Consider the following 17,349-nt stretch of genomic DNA (forward strand, 5'->3'; position numbering starts at 1 on the left):
GCTGTAAAACTCCTTTAGCATACGACCTGGCGTAACGAAAGAAAACGCTGGAGTAGGTGAACGCGGCTGCTCCGCGAGCGACCTTCGTGCTGTCTATCGCTTCAACGCAAACCAAGCGCACACACAGCACGCACAAAGGTATGCTAATCTCTGTCAAGGTATAGGCGCACGCGACCACGCCCGGCCGCTCAAAGTACGCAGTTTCTGACGGAGCGACGGAGCCCCCCCCCCCTCCTGGGTTTCTCGCGCGACGTAAGACGGCCGGCACGTTTCCTCTCCGCTTGAGCTGCGATCGTCGGCTACCCTCGCGTGATTTCACTCGCACATGGAACGTATGACGCGCAGGGCGATGTTATCTATTTGCATTTTATACGGAACCGAATGCGCCTGCAGTGTCCATATGATTGCTATCACAAAAAAAAAAATGCGCGACTGACATGTAGCTGGACAGAATTAACGTAATGCTGTTTGCCGTGTGTCGAAGCAAATGAATTATGTCTTCTTAAATAGCATACGTGGTGCAATACTGTCAATGAGAAAATTGCGGGCTACACTGGAAAATTATTTATCAAGCTTTCTGCTTCTCTATACATGCTACATAAAAGAGTGTGTGTATGTGTGTATGAAACGGGGAATTGGTGGAGCGGCCCCTTTCTTCAGTGTTTAGACAAAGCCATACGAAGCTAACAAAAACAGAGTCGCCTTTTTTCTTTTTAACTGAAGTGCATGATTTACAAGTCAAATGGAAATGAAAGTGGACTATACGACAGGTGTCTCAAGCCGCTTGGACCAAGATTTTTAAAAAGAAACACAAGGAGTTCTAGAAAAATTGTACGAACTGCATATTATAGCGTTAGTCACATATATTTACAGCCATTTCTTTTTCATTGCTAACTACTCATCTTTTTAACTTGGTCAGTTTTTATTTTTGTTTGAAGCACTAACATGTCGATTATAGAGTTGTAGGCTGCCTCAAATAACCTAGGAATCAAGCATATAGTATCTGATGCTGAAATTGACCTGACTGTATTTCCTGCAAAAAAAAAAAAGACAAAAGCCCATGATAAACTCAAAATATCAATAGATATGTGCCCAGGTTCCACCACTCAAATGCTCCCAAGCACTTCAAAGGGAATTATGTGAATTACATTTAAGTGATTTGCATAATAAAGTGTGTGTGGCTTTATGCTGACTTTGAATTATGCATTTTTTATTTTACGTGCAGTGTGTATGTTTCCTTTGTGCAGCAAATAGTGTGTGTGTCCATTGTTTGTCATGTCTCACCATCCCAGTGCTTTTTTGACCATGTATGTACTGCTAACCAGCTTAATTATCTGCCCTAAATTCCAATTCTGTCTTGTCTGCATCTAATCTGTTTCGTTGAACAAATGACTTTTGAACGAGTAATTGCTGGAAGGTCATCTTGGGTAATCTATGAGAATTAACAATTTAAATGATTATCATTTATGCAAGGTTATTATGCTATAAGGAAAAGTGCAATTGCACAGCCACTCGTAAGAAATCACTAGTTCATACAGGACGCAAAACCACATCAAGAACACATTTCACAGATCTAATTATGCATTGGAGGATTTGTTGGATTAATTGCGCATTGTACGATTCATTGGATGATGTGTATTTGACTCTATCTCTGTAATTTGTTGTCAGGCGGCCACAAATTTTCACTCTAACCTTATCACTGCTTACTACTCCTGCTAGCACAATCAGTAAATAATATGACTATGAAATGCTTGCAACTATGCAGTGAATTTTCACTGTTCATAGACTTTTGAAGACAGCATTTGTCTTACAAGACTTACCGACTGCTTTTATGGCTTGGTCCAAGTTCAGCAACCACAGTCTTATATGTTATTGCCTGTTAACGCAATCACTTGAACTATCTAAAACCACTTTCAATGTTTTGCTTCCAGAGTGATGACAGCACTGACACAAAGCAACTCGTGCTGGTATGACCTGCTTGCATTATTTACAGCATGTCTAATATCCTGCTGCCTGCATTAATGTGCTGTGCATATTTTTTGTGTGTGCATTGTGTTTGTCTGTGAGAATATCTCCTCCCATCAAGAATTGTGAATAGTTAAGACGTTATACCCCCTACCGTATCTGACCTTCTCAAAAAGCTTACTGCCATACTCACGAAAATGCTTGCAAAACCTTTTCCATCCAATTACTAGGAGGGACAACACTGCTGCTCAGGAAAACGAGCAGTTTATTACAGACCAGCTTCAACTACATAAACAGCATCATTGGATAGGAGTTGTAGGTAAGCAAGCCGTCTCGGAAGTAAGCACCCATTGCTGCTGCAGCGCGGAGTATGACGGCTGTCTACTGTAACATTCAGGAATGCGTACGCGTTGCAGCAGGGCTGGCTTTGGAATGGACTCATCCTGCTGGTAATGTTTGCGGCCATTACGGACTACTCTCTGTGCATTTTAATCAAGGCTGCTTAGCACAGGAACCTCAACATACAGGTTGGTCTACTTACGTACATCTTTCATATCTCTCGGTGCAACCATATGTCTACAGCTATATGCTGCGACATCTGTCAATAATGACCAATCACAATTTGATCACCCTGTGCTGTCTCATGGGACCGACGTACAGTGCCGTTAACTGCTAAAAGCAACATGGCAATTCTGTTGTCCCATCTTTGCTGTCACTTCAGGTGTACGTATATTGAAGCTGTGTCGATGAGCTGATGAAAGGAACCCATGACAACCATTGAAAGTCATCTGCTGCAAAGTCGAGCGCCTCTGTACCTACCAAAGTGAAACAGAGCTGAACCTTGATATGACAAGTATCTTCCAATATGAGAAACACCCTTGTTCTATTTGATTCATTATAAACATATATTGCTGCATGCGGGTATCAATGAAAGACATGCCATATCCATTACTTTGTTATGTCCAAGGCTTACATTATAACGGTCATTGTGGTACGGGTAGCCAGTGAAGAATAAAAAAGACCTGATCAGAAGTGGCTCTTTTCATTATACCCGAGTACATCATAGAGGTTCAACTGCATTCATGTGCTGCACATCATGTTCCCTGAAGGGCATGGGCATTAGTGACTAAAGAGAATGTATGCGGAAGAACAAGAATCTATGCGATGAGTAGAATTGATGGAGAAGTGGACGACGTTGGGCCAGTTGGTGTTGCATAACGAAAGGTGTTCCTTGCCTGTTCTCGTCGCATAAGCTTCCTTTCCTCAGAATTGATGGTTTTGTTTGTGGTCAGAATAGCACCACACATGCAGTCGGGCCTAAAGTCAGAGGGGGCTCGGGGGGGCTTGCTAACTAAATTTGGCTTATTCGGTAAATCTACTATGTTAACATGCTCCAATTGTCCGTTGTGAGAGATGAAAAAGTAATAAATGAAAAGCTTGTTCACTCATATGAAGTATAAAAAAAAATTGGCATGCACAATGTTTAAAAATGATATCTACTTTTTGACTTTCCGTGTTGATCAAACCGAGACACCAACACAGTGGTCAGAAATGAATAATTTCTGGGGTTTTAGGTGACACACCACGATGTTATTATGAGGCATGCGTAGTGGAGGACATCGGATAATTTCGACCATCCAGGGGTTTTTTAACCCCTGCAGCGGGGTGGTGTGTACAATCGTACACATCAAATGTAGAGGCTTGTCACGAAACCGTGTCACAACGGCTTGAAATGCAGTGTCCAATTGTATGTGCTTCCTCAGTGGACAACTAGTGTTCATCTAACTTAATTGTGCAGCGTATTGCTGCAGAGGATCACTTTGCTGAAGCACTACCATGTCAACGAGCTATTCGACGTGCCACATTCCGGGAGGCTAAAATGATAATTTTTGTTTGTCGCATGGATGCAACCAAAAACAAACTGTGTGTGCATTTCGAGTTTAAGATTTCATTCTTTTTATGTGAAAACGAAACATGACTGACTGCAGAATAAAAAGATGTTTAATTATATGCTAATTACAATTAATTACTGAAACTTGCACAAAACAACATATTACCTTGTTTTGCCATCGTAAATTGCCGTAATTGCCGCCATCGTAAATTGCAACCGCCACAGCTGGAATCGACCTTGCATTTTTCGGGTTAGCAGCTGGGCACCATAAACACTGTACCACCGTCGTGGATGTTAAGAAATTGCTGCTGTCTAATACGGCACTTGTTTCCTTACTGTACTCTGATGCCTGAAGCACACTGTTAAAAAAATTTTGTTTTCCCCATGCTCCAGGACCTTGTCAAGCTGCCTTTGGCCTGCTGGCTTCTATGCGGACCTCATGCAGTTTATTTATCCTTTCATTGGTATGTACTGCAGCCAAGCGATACCTTGTTTTTTTCAAAAAAAACATTTGTATCGTTTGAACATATTTCACACATCGCATAAGCATATAGCACAACCTTGCGCCTGTTCAGATGAATTACAAGAAGAGGAAGCAGGTTTATATGACAAATTGCAATGTCCAGAATGCTCATTAAAATATCTGTACTTCCCAATATTAATCCTAAGACACTCCCAATTTGTGAATTTGAAGTAGGGCAGTCGAAAGTCATGTCTAAGATTGCACCAACTTTGAAATATCTGCACAGAATGGGTTGCCACGAAGTAAAATTCACTTTGCGTGAAGTTTCCCAAACTCTCCAGTCTGCTTCAAGCCAATGTTAACTTAAACGTCTGCAATTTTTTTAGCAAGTTGGCTATGAATACAGTGGTGTGCTAGCCTTAGAGTTTGTCTGAAGCAAATGTGCTGCTGGCTTATGCTGCATAGGTCCAGAATTCAGCTACGATGTTAAATGCAAAATCTTAAAAAAGTGACATGTGAACATTAAAATTTCTCTCGCAGCTGTTCCAGACTTTACCAGAAATCCATCTGGACAGCCGAAACCAGCAGTATTGGTCACAAAAATATGTTTGTGTATGCATGCACATGCACACAGCACATGCACACATAGACACCCAAAAACTACAGCCTTGTACATAGCAAGGCCTCATTTTAAAACATAATGGTTGCCAGCGCATAACAACTTTTTTTCCTCTCAACGCTATGATCAGCTACAATGAATAATCGGCGATACAGTCACAAAGGTGTTCCTGCGAGTTTTCCAGTGGTGAGTATGGGGGAGCACATGCTGCTCTTAGCCACTGAATTCTTGTTTTTTTTTTATGTTATTCCCACTAAATGCTTTTGGTTTTTTTGTTCTACAGTGGCATGACAGCATCATCAGCAACGCCACTTCATTGTTATCATGGCCTCAATGTTCGTCCCCCTGCCTCTTTCCCTTCTCGAAACATATCGAAGCTCAACAAGGCAAGTGCCGTTTGTGTAAATTCAGTATGAGCTCAATGACTCATTAATTGATGACTGATTGATTTCTTTCTGTAACTGAAGGAGCCGTAAGAAGCTCACAATGGAAAGCCACAGTGTTTAATACCTGAGCTTGTGATATGTGCTCTGAAGGGATCTCACAAAACAAAGAGGTTACCTTTGTTACTCAGTTACGCTTCTACGATACAAAAAGCCACTCTTATAGTGAAGGGGCTCTTCTGTCTTTACATTTCCTAAAAAAAAAAAAAAAAACACGGAGATGAAAGATAGTTCGCGATGTTTAGTTCCTGCACCCCTATTAGTGACCCTTTTAGTTGTGCAAATGAGCACAATATACTTGTATGCAAATTTGTTATAGACATGTGAAATACAAAAGCAGAAAGATGGAAAAAGTAGTTCAAGAAACTATGTTGGAAGTATTGCAGCTTTTACCTGAGCTTTCCACAGCTGATGCATTAGGCGTCATTTCCTTTGAGGCATATGTGTATTGTTGTGCCAGACTCAAACCGTGACCGTTTTATGCAAAAGTATTAATTAAAGCTGGGCTTAAAACAAACTGGCATTTGGACCATCATATTTTTATCTCTTTAAGGCGATTGAAAGCCAATAAGAAGTCGCACCAAAAATAACACTGTAAAGATATAGATAAATTTAATTAAATTGTGGTGATAACGTCCCAAAACTGCATGGTGGGGGGGGGGGCACTGTAGAGGAACGCTTCAAGTTTTAACAGGGTGCTTTAATACACACCTAAATCTAAACTACACCCAGCAACAAAAATTTACGGTACAAGCAATTTGGGACAGAGGGAAATCCCGCTTACACAGGGAACATTTAAAGTTTCGGCCTCTAGTAGCTTTGTGCGACCCATACAGCACATAAAAATTGCAAGTATAAATGAGGTGGAAATTAAGTTTGCCAGAGAACCCATGAAGTTAGTCTAGTGACATTCTTTGTTCGAGGACATATCGTCATGGCATGTGAAGAGATACGGTGTGCTCCAAGGCATCCACCCCCGCCACGGTTCTAGTGGTTATGGCGCTCGACTGCTGACCCGAAGGTCGCGGGATCGAATCCCGGCCGCGGGGGCTGCATTTTCGAGAGGCGAAAATGTTTGAGAGGCCCGGTTGTACTTAGATTTAGGTGCACGTAAGAACCCCATGGTCGAAATTTCCGGAGCCCTCCACTACGGCGTCTCTCATCTCATACTTGGTTTTGGGACGTTAAATCCAGATATATTATTAAGGCATCACCCAGCGTCAATTTCATTGAGAATAAAAAAACGAACAAAAGAATCGCTAGGCCCACGGTATAATTGAAACTTCATGAAGCGATGGACATTCCCAACTTCTCAGTTATGATGCCTAGACATAAGTATTGGAGAGGTGTCCCAAACATCATCACGTTTGCATGCACTCACTATCAAAGGGAATTGCGAAATGATTTGCTGACAGCAGCACTACTGTACAAACCAAAATGTATAGCAGCACAACTTGCAATGCTGTATGTTCATACCGAGTTCTCAGCTTTATGCATTAAAGTTTTGATCGAGAATTATAATTCACTCAACCTCCTTCTTTTCCAACCAGGTGTCACTGACATCACTATTAATTATCCTCGCCATCCTGACCTTCGTGATTGTGCGGATAGGAACTTTGTGTACGTGTAAGTATTCTGAACTCAGGGCTTCTGTAGCCATTTTCGTTACGTGCCAAAACATTGAATTTTGGGTCCTTCGTTTCAGGCCCTCTTCTCCAGATTCTTATGCATTGCCAACAGGGGCATCACAAAGGCTATTGGTGTGATCGCATTCGGTAGGCAAAGTTCTTCTTCTAGAGCACACTTTATCTATTCAAGCTGCTACTGCCCTTTTAAACTACATGTATTCAACACAGCATATGATCATATGGTCCCCCACTCGTTTGTTTGCATAAGTTTTTGGGAGGCGTGAGTGCAGTAAAAATGCTAAACTAGCGTGGGTATAAGGTGTTGTGTGGGTGGTTGCCTTGTTTGTTATCCTGCGAGTTTCTTATTTTGAGGCTTAGCGTAGTAAAACAGGATTACTACAGAAGACACAAGGACACAGCACTGCAGTGTCCTTGTTTCCACACGCTATAACCTTAAGATATGCAGTACAACTAACCTCCAGTCTGTAGCCTGGGAGTGTCTTTGAAAGTGTGCATTTGAATACTCTGGCATGAAATGAAGCTTGAAAAAGAAATGATAAGGAATAAAAAGCAACAGGGGCGAGCTTACACGCAAGGATGCATCCTCGCAGCTACATGGCACCACAACTCGTTCATGCTATTTGCTGCTCTGAAGACCCAACTCAGCGGCGATGGAACAAGGTGACCCACATCAGCTGAGCCTTTCCTGCGTCATCATTGTGCTCTTTGGCATCGGTGGTTAGTCTCTTTCCACGTCTACAGCAGGTGAGCAAGTGCATCATGACTACTGACATCCACTCTCCGTAGCAGTGCCCTGAACTGTGGAATGACCACTGAGCAAGGATTCTAAGAGAAAAACGATTTTTTCCATATTAGTTAATTATTCTTCCACAATTCCAGAATCGCCACGCTTGCTGCGACAAGACGCTTGATAAGTAGAAAAAGCACAAAAGAAAGTGCGGTGGCGACCCACCTTGAAATTTCCGCACCAAATGCCATGACGTCATAGATTTTGACGGTGTCTACCAAGTGCTACGCAGTTCCTAATCAGTAAAAATGAAGTACATTGTCCTCTGAAGGGGCCATAGGCTTAAAATACCAAGTTTCGGAAAATTTCGTTGAGCCGATGTCAACAAAATACAAAAAATAACTTTGAAATCTGCGACGTCACACGGGGCACTTTCTGTGCGAAATTTAAAAACGAAACCTTGACCTTGAATTTCTGCTATATTAATAAACCTATGATGGTGAAATAAACATTAGAGTTCTCAGAGTACAATTTATCAATATATAAACTGATTCATTGTTTAACTGTAGTGTCCCTTTAAGGCCTTAATCACAACAGGTGGTGGCTTTATGGTGCTATTGACATTCTTTGTCAAAATAGCTTTCCAGATAAACTTTGTTGTAGAGTAATGTTAAAAAAAGTTGCATTCGTCTTGTAGGAGCACCGTAGAATCCCGAGCAAGCGCCCGCCCTACGTTGAAAGGAAATCTGACAAGATTTGGAGGGGCAGGCATCGCTAAAAGTTCTAGATGGCGGTGGAAGAGTTGTTAAGAATACTGAATGCACACCCGCTTCTAATGCAATGCCTTATTGAATACACTGCATTCACTGTTTATATTCACCCTTGTCTGGCAAACAAAACCAGTGAATGAAACAGTGAAAATGGTGGGAGGGGATGGGGGGCGCTTGCTCGGTCATTGGTGCATATTCCAAATCTCTCGAAAAAGGAAGGGGTGCTCGCTCGGATTTTACGGTAGTGTGTTCTTCAGAGCAAATAAACGCATCTGGTTGAATTTTTAATTTCTCACAAAATGCTTAAAAACACGTTTCATACAGAAAAATATCTCTGGAAACCTGCTACGGCAATGAATATTTCCTTAGGGCCTAATGTCGCAGAAGGGAGGAAAGACCTTAGAGGGGTGAAAGTTTCCAGCAAATTTAATGAGGGCCCTGCACCCCCTCTACACCCTGGTGTCCAGCAGCACTTGCACACTACAGACCACACACAGACATCGACATGCATACAAGCATTCCTTAGAACTTTTGTAGAAGATTGTTTGGATAATAGTGTCCTTGCATTGATGCCGTGCTAACCACCACTCACTGGCAGCAGTGCAGTAGTTTTCAAACACGGTGTGTTTAACTGTGGTTTCTTACACCACCTGTGCCAGAACATTGTTTCCTTGCAAATGTTCTACCTCCTAATGTCCCACTTCAGGAGTGTCATAATCACTAACCCAGTCAAACGACCTTACATGCACAATGATAGAACAGCTGCTGTCATTTACGCAGCAGAACGAAAATCCCTTTGACATCCCCTTTTTGCCACAAGCCATTTCGAAAGTGCTATGGCACCCGTGACGAGATAGTCTAATTGCAGGCCACAAAGTTGCAATCCCTGTCACGAACCTAAGATGTCAGGAAACCGCTGGGGTATTATCAACCAAGTTATGTGTATGTTTAACAATAAAACGTGTTCTTGATGCATAATTGCACCATCCACTCACTGATCTCATGTTCCAGTCTCCCCATGGCACGTCTGTTTTATATGCGTCTAGTATTTAATAAAATAAGCATGTTATACAATCTAAGCACTGGAATCTGTATTACTTGGTTCCCTACTTCCTTGCCTGAAATTAAGCACCGTGTGATCTAATTTTTGCAGGCGACCTTTTTGAAAACTACTGCAAGGACGACGACCTTGCCAATGTGGCTAGGCTGCTCTTCACCCTGACTATAATGCTGACATACCCTATTGAGTGTTTTGTCACACGGGAGGTAAGAATGGTTTACTCTTCTGCATTCCAAAAATCTAGGTATGCATCTAGCACATTTGGCCAAAGTATACAAAAATAGTGACAAAGAAAGGAAATGCTTAGTTTGTGCTGAATACGCAACAAGTTTGAATAAGGCAGGCACGCATTATAATAGCAGCATTTCTCACATGGGTTCCGTGGAGACCCATTTAAGTAACAGCCACGTACTTCACGCTGCTTTTTTTTTCCTCTCTCCGTTTTGCAGGTTCTAGACAACGCATTCTTCGTGACAAGGTTTCCGTCAAACCTGGTGCGGCACATTATCATGACGCTGTTTATCGTACTGACAACTTTCGCTTTTTCAACGTTGACCGACTGCCTCGGCATTGTCCTTGAACTCAATGTGAGTGGTTTTCAAGATACTCTTTTTTTTTTGGTGGAGGGGGACTGACGGCCTTGCACAATGACTTTCTCAATTCAGAAATATAAGGTTTTGGCCCGTTCATAAGACAATGTAACAAAATATGCAAGCAAAGTATGTGGGCACGCAGCAAGATGGAAAAATAACTAGCATGCATTCTTCTTCAAAACTTATTGAGCCCACAAAGGATGTGATGCAAGAGATAACCAGCTACAAATGAGCACACAAAATAAGCACCTTGTCTCGTTATTTCTTGTCAAGTATTTTGTTGCCCGTACGAAGTTTTGAAGACAAATACATGACACTGGACCTGGCCTTTTGCCAACGCTTTTGATTCGGTTCTTGAATAAATGCACAATGTTGGTATCGGCAATAAAGCTTCACTAGCTTATATTTATATCCTGTTTCTTATATTGACGTTAGACTACATGCTGATTCAAGGTGCTCAGGTTTGTCAACAACACATCTAATTTAAAAATTTTATCGCCTCTTAATTTCAAAGGCTCGTTTCTCATTCCCAACCGCCGACCTGCTCAAACCAGTCTCTGCATTCGCTTGTAGTTGCCGCTATACCACATGAGCATGTTCTCGCCTCCTGTGAAATTTTGTGACTGTGTATCTCAACTCCACTTGCAGTAAAGAGCAGAAGAAAGAAAAATAATGCTTTAAGAAAGCTTTATCAAACAAACCTGCCTTCGCGATTTACTAGTTTAGGCCTGTTGTCAATTCTCCTGTAATGAGAAACCGCGGGATTCTTTTGACAATGATTACTACAAGCAAGCTAGAGTGCCTTTTCCTGCTTACCCAACATGAACCATTGAAGACCTCGACTGATGACTTGAACTTGGCAGGTTGCGGTCTAGCCTCAAGGCACACAGACAGGAGGTGCCAGGCTTTAGGAGTTGCGAATTCATCCTCGCAAATTTCAGAGATAGGGCATTGACATGCTCGCTACAGGCATTGCGAACTTTATTTGACACTCTGAACAACAGCACGACAAATGCACTTTTACTGTACAACAGCAGGAGATTTGTGTCATTTTCCTGGCATCCACTAGTATGTCCTGTAAGTGGTCTTACCTGTACAATTATAAATTATTGGTGGCCCATAAAATTAAACAGCATTTACCTAAGCAGATATGATCTGCCTTGAAATTGTTCTCACGAAATAAAATATGTCTCTGAGAACAACTTAAAGGAGTACCGACACAAAATTTTGTGTGTGGCATTTTTTGCTTCAATGTGTTGCTTGCTGGAGGCCTATTAGTCATAACACGGCACATCGCTTGCTGCAGCGCACAACAGGTAATTAATTACAGTCTGTTTATTACCAGCCAGTCTCAGTTTCGGTTGTGGAGAGCTCTGAGATAACAAGCTACCATGTGCAACCAGCACCATCTAGCGTGTAAAACGGCACACAGACGCACTTCCGCGCTGTCTGTTCTTTCGCATGCAGCATGTGCTGCGCAATGTCATAGCTGTCATTCATTTGGTGGCAACGACTTTCTTGAGGCTGCCACATGTTCGCCGTGGGCACGGACTTGCGAGCAGCCTCCGAATTGTAGCATGCTGACGCAAGCACGGCAGAGCGCAATGGTGATTATGATGTCATCATTTACGAGAACAGAAATCTGGGCGAGTTTGCAAGAATTCATCGTAGAATTTTGTTTATGTTCCTGGCTTGTGTCCCCGCATTTTTTTGTGCGACCTTATCATTTAGCTGTGTCATCTCGGAGCTCAGCCACAATGGTGACACCGTGGAGCTTGCAGTCACCTTCAGGTCACTTTGTATGACGTCAATGTCGCAAGGTGCGGTGTATAGCGCTGGATCGGGCATGCGAACTTGAAATTCATATAAATACCTTTCAAGCTGTATTCACTATTGAGATTGGGTAGATGATATACACATGTTCACGAGAATCGATGCCGCAGGCTATCTCAGCCAGAAAATTTTGTGTCAGTACCCCTTTAAATCAAATGTATCGCGCAAGCAGCACAAAAGAAAGAAAGAGAACAAGCAAAATGCTCGACTGTTACATCTGTCCTTGTAAGAATTTTATTTGTGCTACATGAAAATAATCAAGCATCAGCACGCAAGATTTAGAACAAATGCCGTTGAGGGCCCGAGCTCTTGTGTTTCTCATCTTAAACATGTTCAAGCGCTTTACATAATGCACAGTGTCCATAGGACAGCACTCCACACGTTCACAGTAACGATGTCTGTTATGTACATGATTTACAAAATCAAGGCACGTTTGGAGACTGTACAACAGCTAACCAGAACCATTGGGCTCGAGTACAACACATTCTGAAAACACACAAATGAATGCAAGGCACCATTTGTGAAAACATGGACCTACCTGCACTGCTGTACTTCAATCTCAACATAAAAAATGTTACTCTGGTGCTTCGAGAGTGAAACCGTGCTTGTTTGATGCATATGCAAGAACCATAATTTCAACAGTTACTGACACTATGAGAATGAACATTACCACAATATTTGTTCACCTTTTTCGAAATCTGCTGGCTAGTTACAGGTGTGTTATTTATGCCATGTATATTCTGTAGGAACTCAAACTGAACATTTTAACTGGGACGTGAAGACATCTGCTGCGGCTAATTACAGGCATTTGAGGCATACCTCTTCGTAATGTGAAGTTGTAGTCACTGTTTGTTAGGAATATCCGTCACGAATACCATGATGAAAATCCAATTGTACAAGAGAGGCATGAATCGAGAGGCTTGTTTTTTTTGTTTTTTTTTTGAGTCGCAACTAGACAAATACTTAGTGAAGCCAACAAAAGTATAGGAGCAATTATTTGTAGTCTAATCGAAATGCACATGGAAAAACCGACTCCTATAATTTGCAACTGCACTGACCAAATATGAATTTCAGTAATTCTGACAAATGATGAAGTCTTCAGCAGTAATACAGTTGAAACATGTTACAAGAAAGTTGCATAAAGCATAAAAATGCCTGCATTATATTCTGTTATAAAAAGCAAGTTTGGTAGGTCTCGCAAGTGATCAGAGTCTCCTGAGGATTTTGATAGCCCATCAGCTGTTTGACAATCTGACGCATTGCGCATGAACAATATGAAATTGCAAACACATTTTATGCTCTCTATGAAGCAGCGTGATTGTTGTAGTCACAGGAGACAGCATGTTGGCCACAGGGCTATCAACTCGGGGACCGGTATTTTGTAGCATGCGTTCTCATTCTTGACCAGTGGCCAAAGTGACGGTACCGCCTATGTTATCGGTAGGATCAGCTGGTCGTGAGTGGTAGATCATAAAATCAGCATGGAATTGAGCATACCCCCCATTGCTACATGCATATGTGGGTTTCATAGCATGCAGTTTCTAGTCCTTCCTGAATAAAAAATAACCAATCACAACTGAAAAGAAACAACTAAATGACAATGTTTTCTCATTTTTATCTTTCTTTATTGGGACTTTAAAATTAGCTCAATGGGAGTTCTTTTTTTCCCCTGAGATAGCAGTACTCTTTTGTATAGTATTTTGTCACAGAAACGCAACCTGTTCTCCAGCTTATTAATGAATTACCTTACACAAGGCATGTGTTTATGTAATAATTAACAGAAAATGCTAGGCCCTGTTGGGAAGAGTGCTGGCACCATTTCTATTGGAAGACTGGCTACGAAATGTTTGCGCACATTTGTAAATTTACAAAAGTCTAATTGCACACTTGCGTGGGTCTTTCATCCTGTACGTCATTTAATTCTCTATGTAGTCTTAAAACGTTCAAACACTGGCTTTACTCAGCGTGAACACATCACAAGAGATAGACGTTTCGCCACCTATACGGGGGCATCGTCAGTACAAAAATGACATCAAATGAGAGAATACATCGTGCTTATATCTTGCCGTAAACATCCTGCAGGGGGCCACGATTACTATTGCATGCAGTATGATTACGGCGAATGAACCATGACTCATAAATTTTCTTGGGCCCCATCGTTGCTCCCGCGCCAATGTCGTCGCATTGTCGAGATCAAAACGTGTCCTTTCGTCAGGCAGTGATCAACTAATGCACGTGTTGCATGTGTGGCTTTCGTGACGTCCCTTGCGTGTTCCTTGAGACAAGTACGGCGTCGTCGGCCCGTCTCGCCGATGTAGCTGGCATCACAGTCCATGCAGTCCACCTTATATAACTCCACTTTGTGTGTCCAGGGGGGTGCGGTCCTTTGGTTTTGGGAACACATTTGCTAGCGTGCGCATGGGCTTAAAAACAGTTCGAACACCCAAAGAGCGTTCGAACTGTTTTCATGTTGAGTAAAGCCAGTGTTTGAACGTTTTAAGATGAATTCCCCTGGCTTTTGGAATATTTTCTCACGTATTCTCTATGTAGGTTTACTGTGGTGTTTTCAAGTAACAACTCTTGGCAGCAAAATCCTGCTATTTACATCAAGAATGAACAGTAGTAAATGTCGCTGTGAAAGTGGCCTCATTTCCCGTGTTGATTCGTGTACCCCTGCCACAAGAGCACATAAAATGACATTCAAGACTAATGCCATTTGCATGCTGCCACACGGATGTCTTTAACGGCACCAAGACTCAATGCCACTAGAAACGTAACGAAATCAAGCAACTTGCTTGGCTGTCAAGTGTCTGCTCTTTTCCTAGGTTAGAAGATAGTTGCACATTACAAACAAGTTTATGAGCAACCTGAAGTACTTCTAATGTTTACAATGGCATTTCTTTAACTATTTAATACTTGACAACTTTATTTATTACATTATGATTTGCAAACAAAGTAACTGCATTCGCCGCAGCTGTTTCACCATGGTGTTTAATGTCTTTAATTATGCACTCTTAGAGCAACAATAGAAGTGATGGCATCAGCAAACTTATGGTCTAATACTTTTATTGGCATTAATATCACCTACACAATGCGGTTATGGAATGTGTTCATGATAGGGATAATTTCACTACATCCATAACTAGCAGTTGTGGTAGATGTGCTTGTGCATGTATTACTACATTAGTAATTTCAAGCAATGCACTGAACAAAGCATATGAGGATATTGACTCGCAAATGTTCTTTACCGTAGGCAGAGCCTAAAAATAACTCTCATTTCATTATTCATTTGTAAGCCATCTGTTTAACAATTATACCTTTAAGGAAAGTGTCAAGAAAAAAAGCCATTTACAAGGAATCAAGCAGCATAGCTTCAGCTTCAGAATACTAACTGGATATGACCTGCATGCTTGTTCATGTCGTCACAGTTGTCTCTACAGAAACACAGACTCAATTACAGTTGCACACAGTGCAATTGACCTGTCTTCGCACCACACATTTAAGCACAAGCCGCAGCTTGCAACACCACGCATGCAGTGTAGTTACTTACACAGATTACACAGCTCTAGAAACCTAGAAACTTGTGCATAAAAGTGTGCCTTGATGCAAGGCCTATGTAGCTCCCCTGTCATAGAGGGTCTCTTAACTGGGCACTCAGTACAGTTATACATATGATATCGATAAACAGGAAGCCAATCAGTACTGCTGCTCATTCAACTCAGCGACGTTACAATGCTGTAAATTACCCGCCTGCAATTTTAAGCCATCCAAAACTGCACGGCAAAGCGGATGAGAAAGGGGGATAAAAAGGTCTAACATTCTGTACTCGACTTCCCACCTCTTTTCTGCCAGGGTGTTTTGGCTGCCATACCGCTGGCCTACATCCTTCCGGCAGCCACGTACCTAAAGCTGGAAAATGGGCCCCTGCTCTCGTGGGCCAAGTTTCCGGCGCTCATGCTGGCGGTCTGCGGGGCAGCGGTTGCAATCTGCGGCACCGTGGTAGCCATCATCGACATCAACGCTGGAATCAGTTGCAGCCACGGAGCTGACATGCCCTACTGCACCGTGCCGGCGGCGAACGTCACCGTCTAGAATGCAGCAGCTGTGCGCCTTGTTCTTGTGCTCCGGCTGCGCTGTACCCGAAGGAGTGACGGATCTCTCCCAGCGCGAGGCGATTGACGAATTGGCTGAAAAAAAAAAAGATAAAAACATCAAGAGAACTGTAAACCTTAAGCTTTAGCGACGCGGAAACCGTAATCTGAACCCAGTAACTGCTGTGGCTGCCATCTCTCCACTGCGTGCCGATAAGCTAAAATGATAGGGGTGTATATGTGACGAAAGGAAAGTTGTGGCAAGGAACGCTTCCTGTTGGCATCCGTTTTTACGCACCGTGTTCACTGAGTGCTAGGCTGGAGGGAAGCGGAATTCTTTGAGACCAACAAATGCTGCTGTGCCACCTCTCGTACATCCAAGCAGTTTGCTCAACTTCCGCAAACCTCTCAAGAGAATTTGAAAAATGTTGTATTATGCCGGCATTATGGGGCAAATACACCCACGGAGTCCCACCAATTAGAATGCTCGCACCATTATAGACTTCAGCGCAGCTAAACGTAATGCTTGAATGTGAAAGAAGTAGCACCTATAGGCAGCTTGGAGGGCAAATGGTAGAATTTCCAAAGACGGATCGCGACAGCAGCCAGTACTGACACTACTGAGCCGGTGGACTGCGTGTTGGCTGAACTTCTTCAAAATGTTGTTAACGTGACCATGTGGATCAAGTGGACCGGCTGTCGTGTTGCTCCCAAATATGCGGGAGAGATGTTTCAAACAGGTGACATAAGGCAACACATTCACGAAATGTCAACTTTTTTTTTTTACATCTTTACTCTATCCATCATACACATTTTCCTTTCAGGTGCAAAACATGCACCATAAAAACATGCAAGGAAAGAGATAGATACCCTTCAAGTCATACGAAAGTGGAATGGGGTACACAAGCGTCATGCCCCTGAAGCCGGAAGTTTTTTTCTTTTTATTTTTGCGGAGTAGCTTACTTAGGTGCTCAGGAGAGCATTCACACCCAACACCACTGAGCCCAATTTTTTTTATTTACGATGACAATTCCAAGGTGTGAGCTGCACAGTGCAAAATACTGACCTTTGTTTACGCCTCCCCGCTAGTTTATACTAACCATTTTATTGTCTTGACAAGTATAATGTGAAAGTCACACATGATGAGAACACATCAAGCGTTTTTTTTCTCTCTTTTTTTAAGGGAAGGTGAAGTATACTGGCGTAATTTCCAATACTTCAACTGCCACCGCGAGTCTGGGTGGG

The 17,349-nt window shown here is 42.3% G+C and overlaps 1 pseudogene; it reads left to right on the plus strand.

Annotated features, from left to right (window-relative positions):
- The first annotated feature begins 5,232 nt into the window (after positions 1-5,232).
- LOC119376307 (putative sodium-coupled neutral amino acid transporter 11) lies at positions 5,233-16,409 on the plus strand (annotated as a pseudogene).
- The last annotated feature ends 940 nt before the right edge of the window (positions 16,410-17,349 follow it).

The sequence above is a fragment of the Rhipicephalus sanguineus genome, unplaced genomic scaffold (assembly GCF_013339695.2).
Source record: "Rhipicephalus sanguineus isolate Rsan-2018 unplaced genomic scaffold, BIME_Rsan_1.4 Seq1164, whole genome shotgun sequence".
NCBI lineage: Eukaryota > Metazoa > Arthropoda > Arachnida > Ixodida > Ixodidae > Rhipicephalus > Rhipicephalus sanguineus.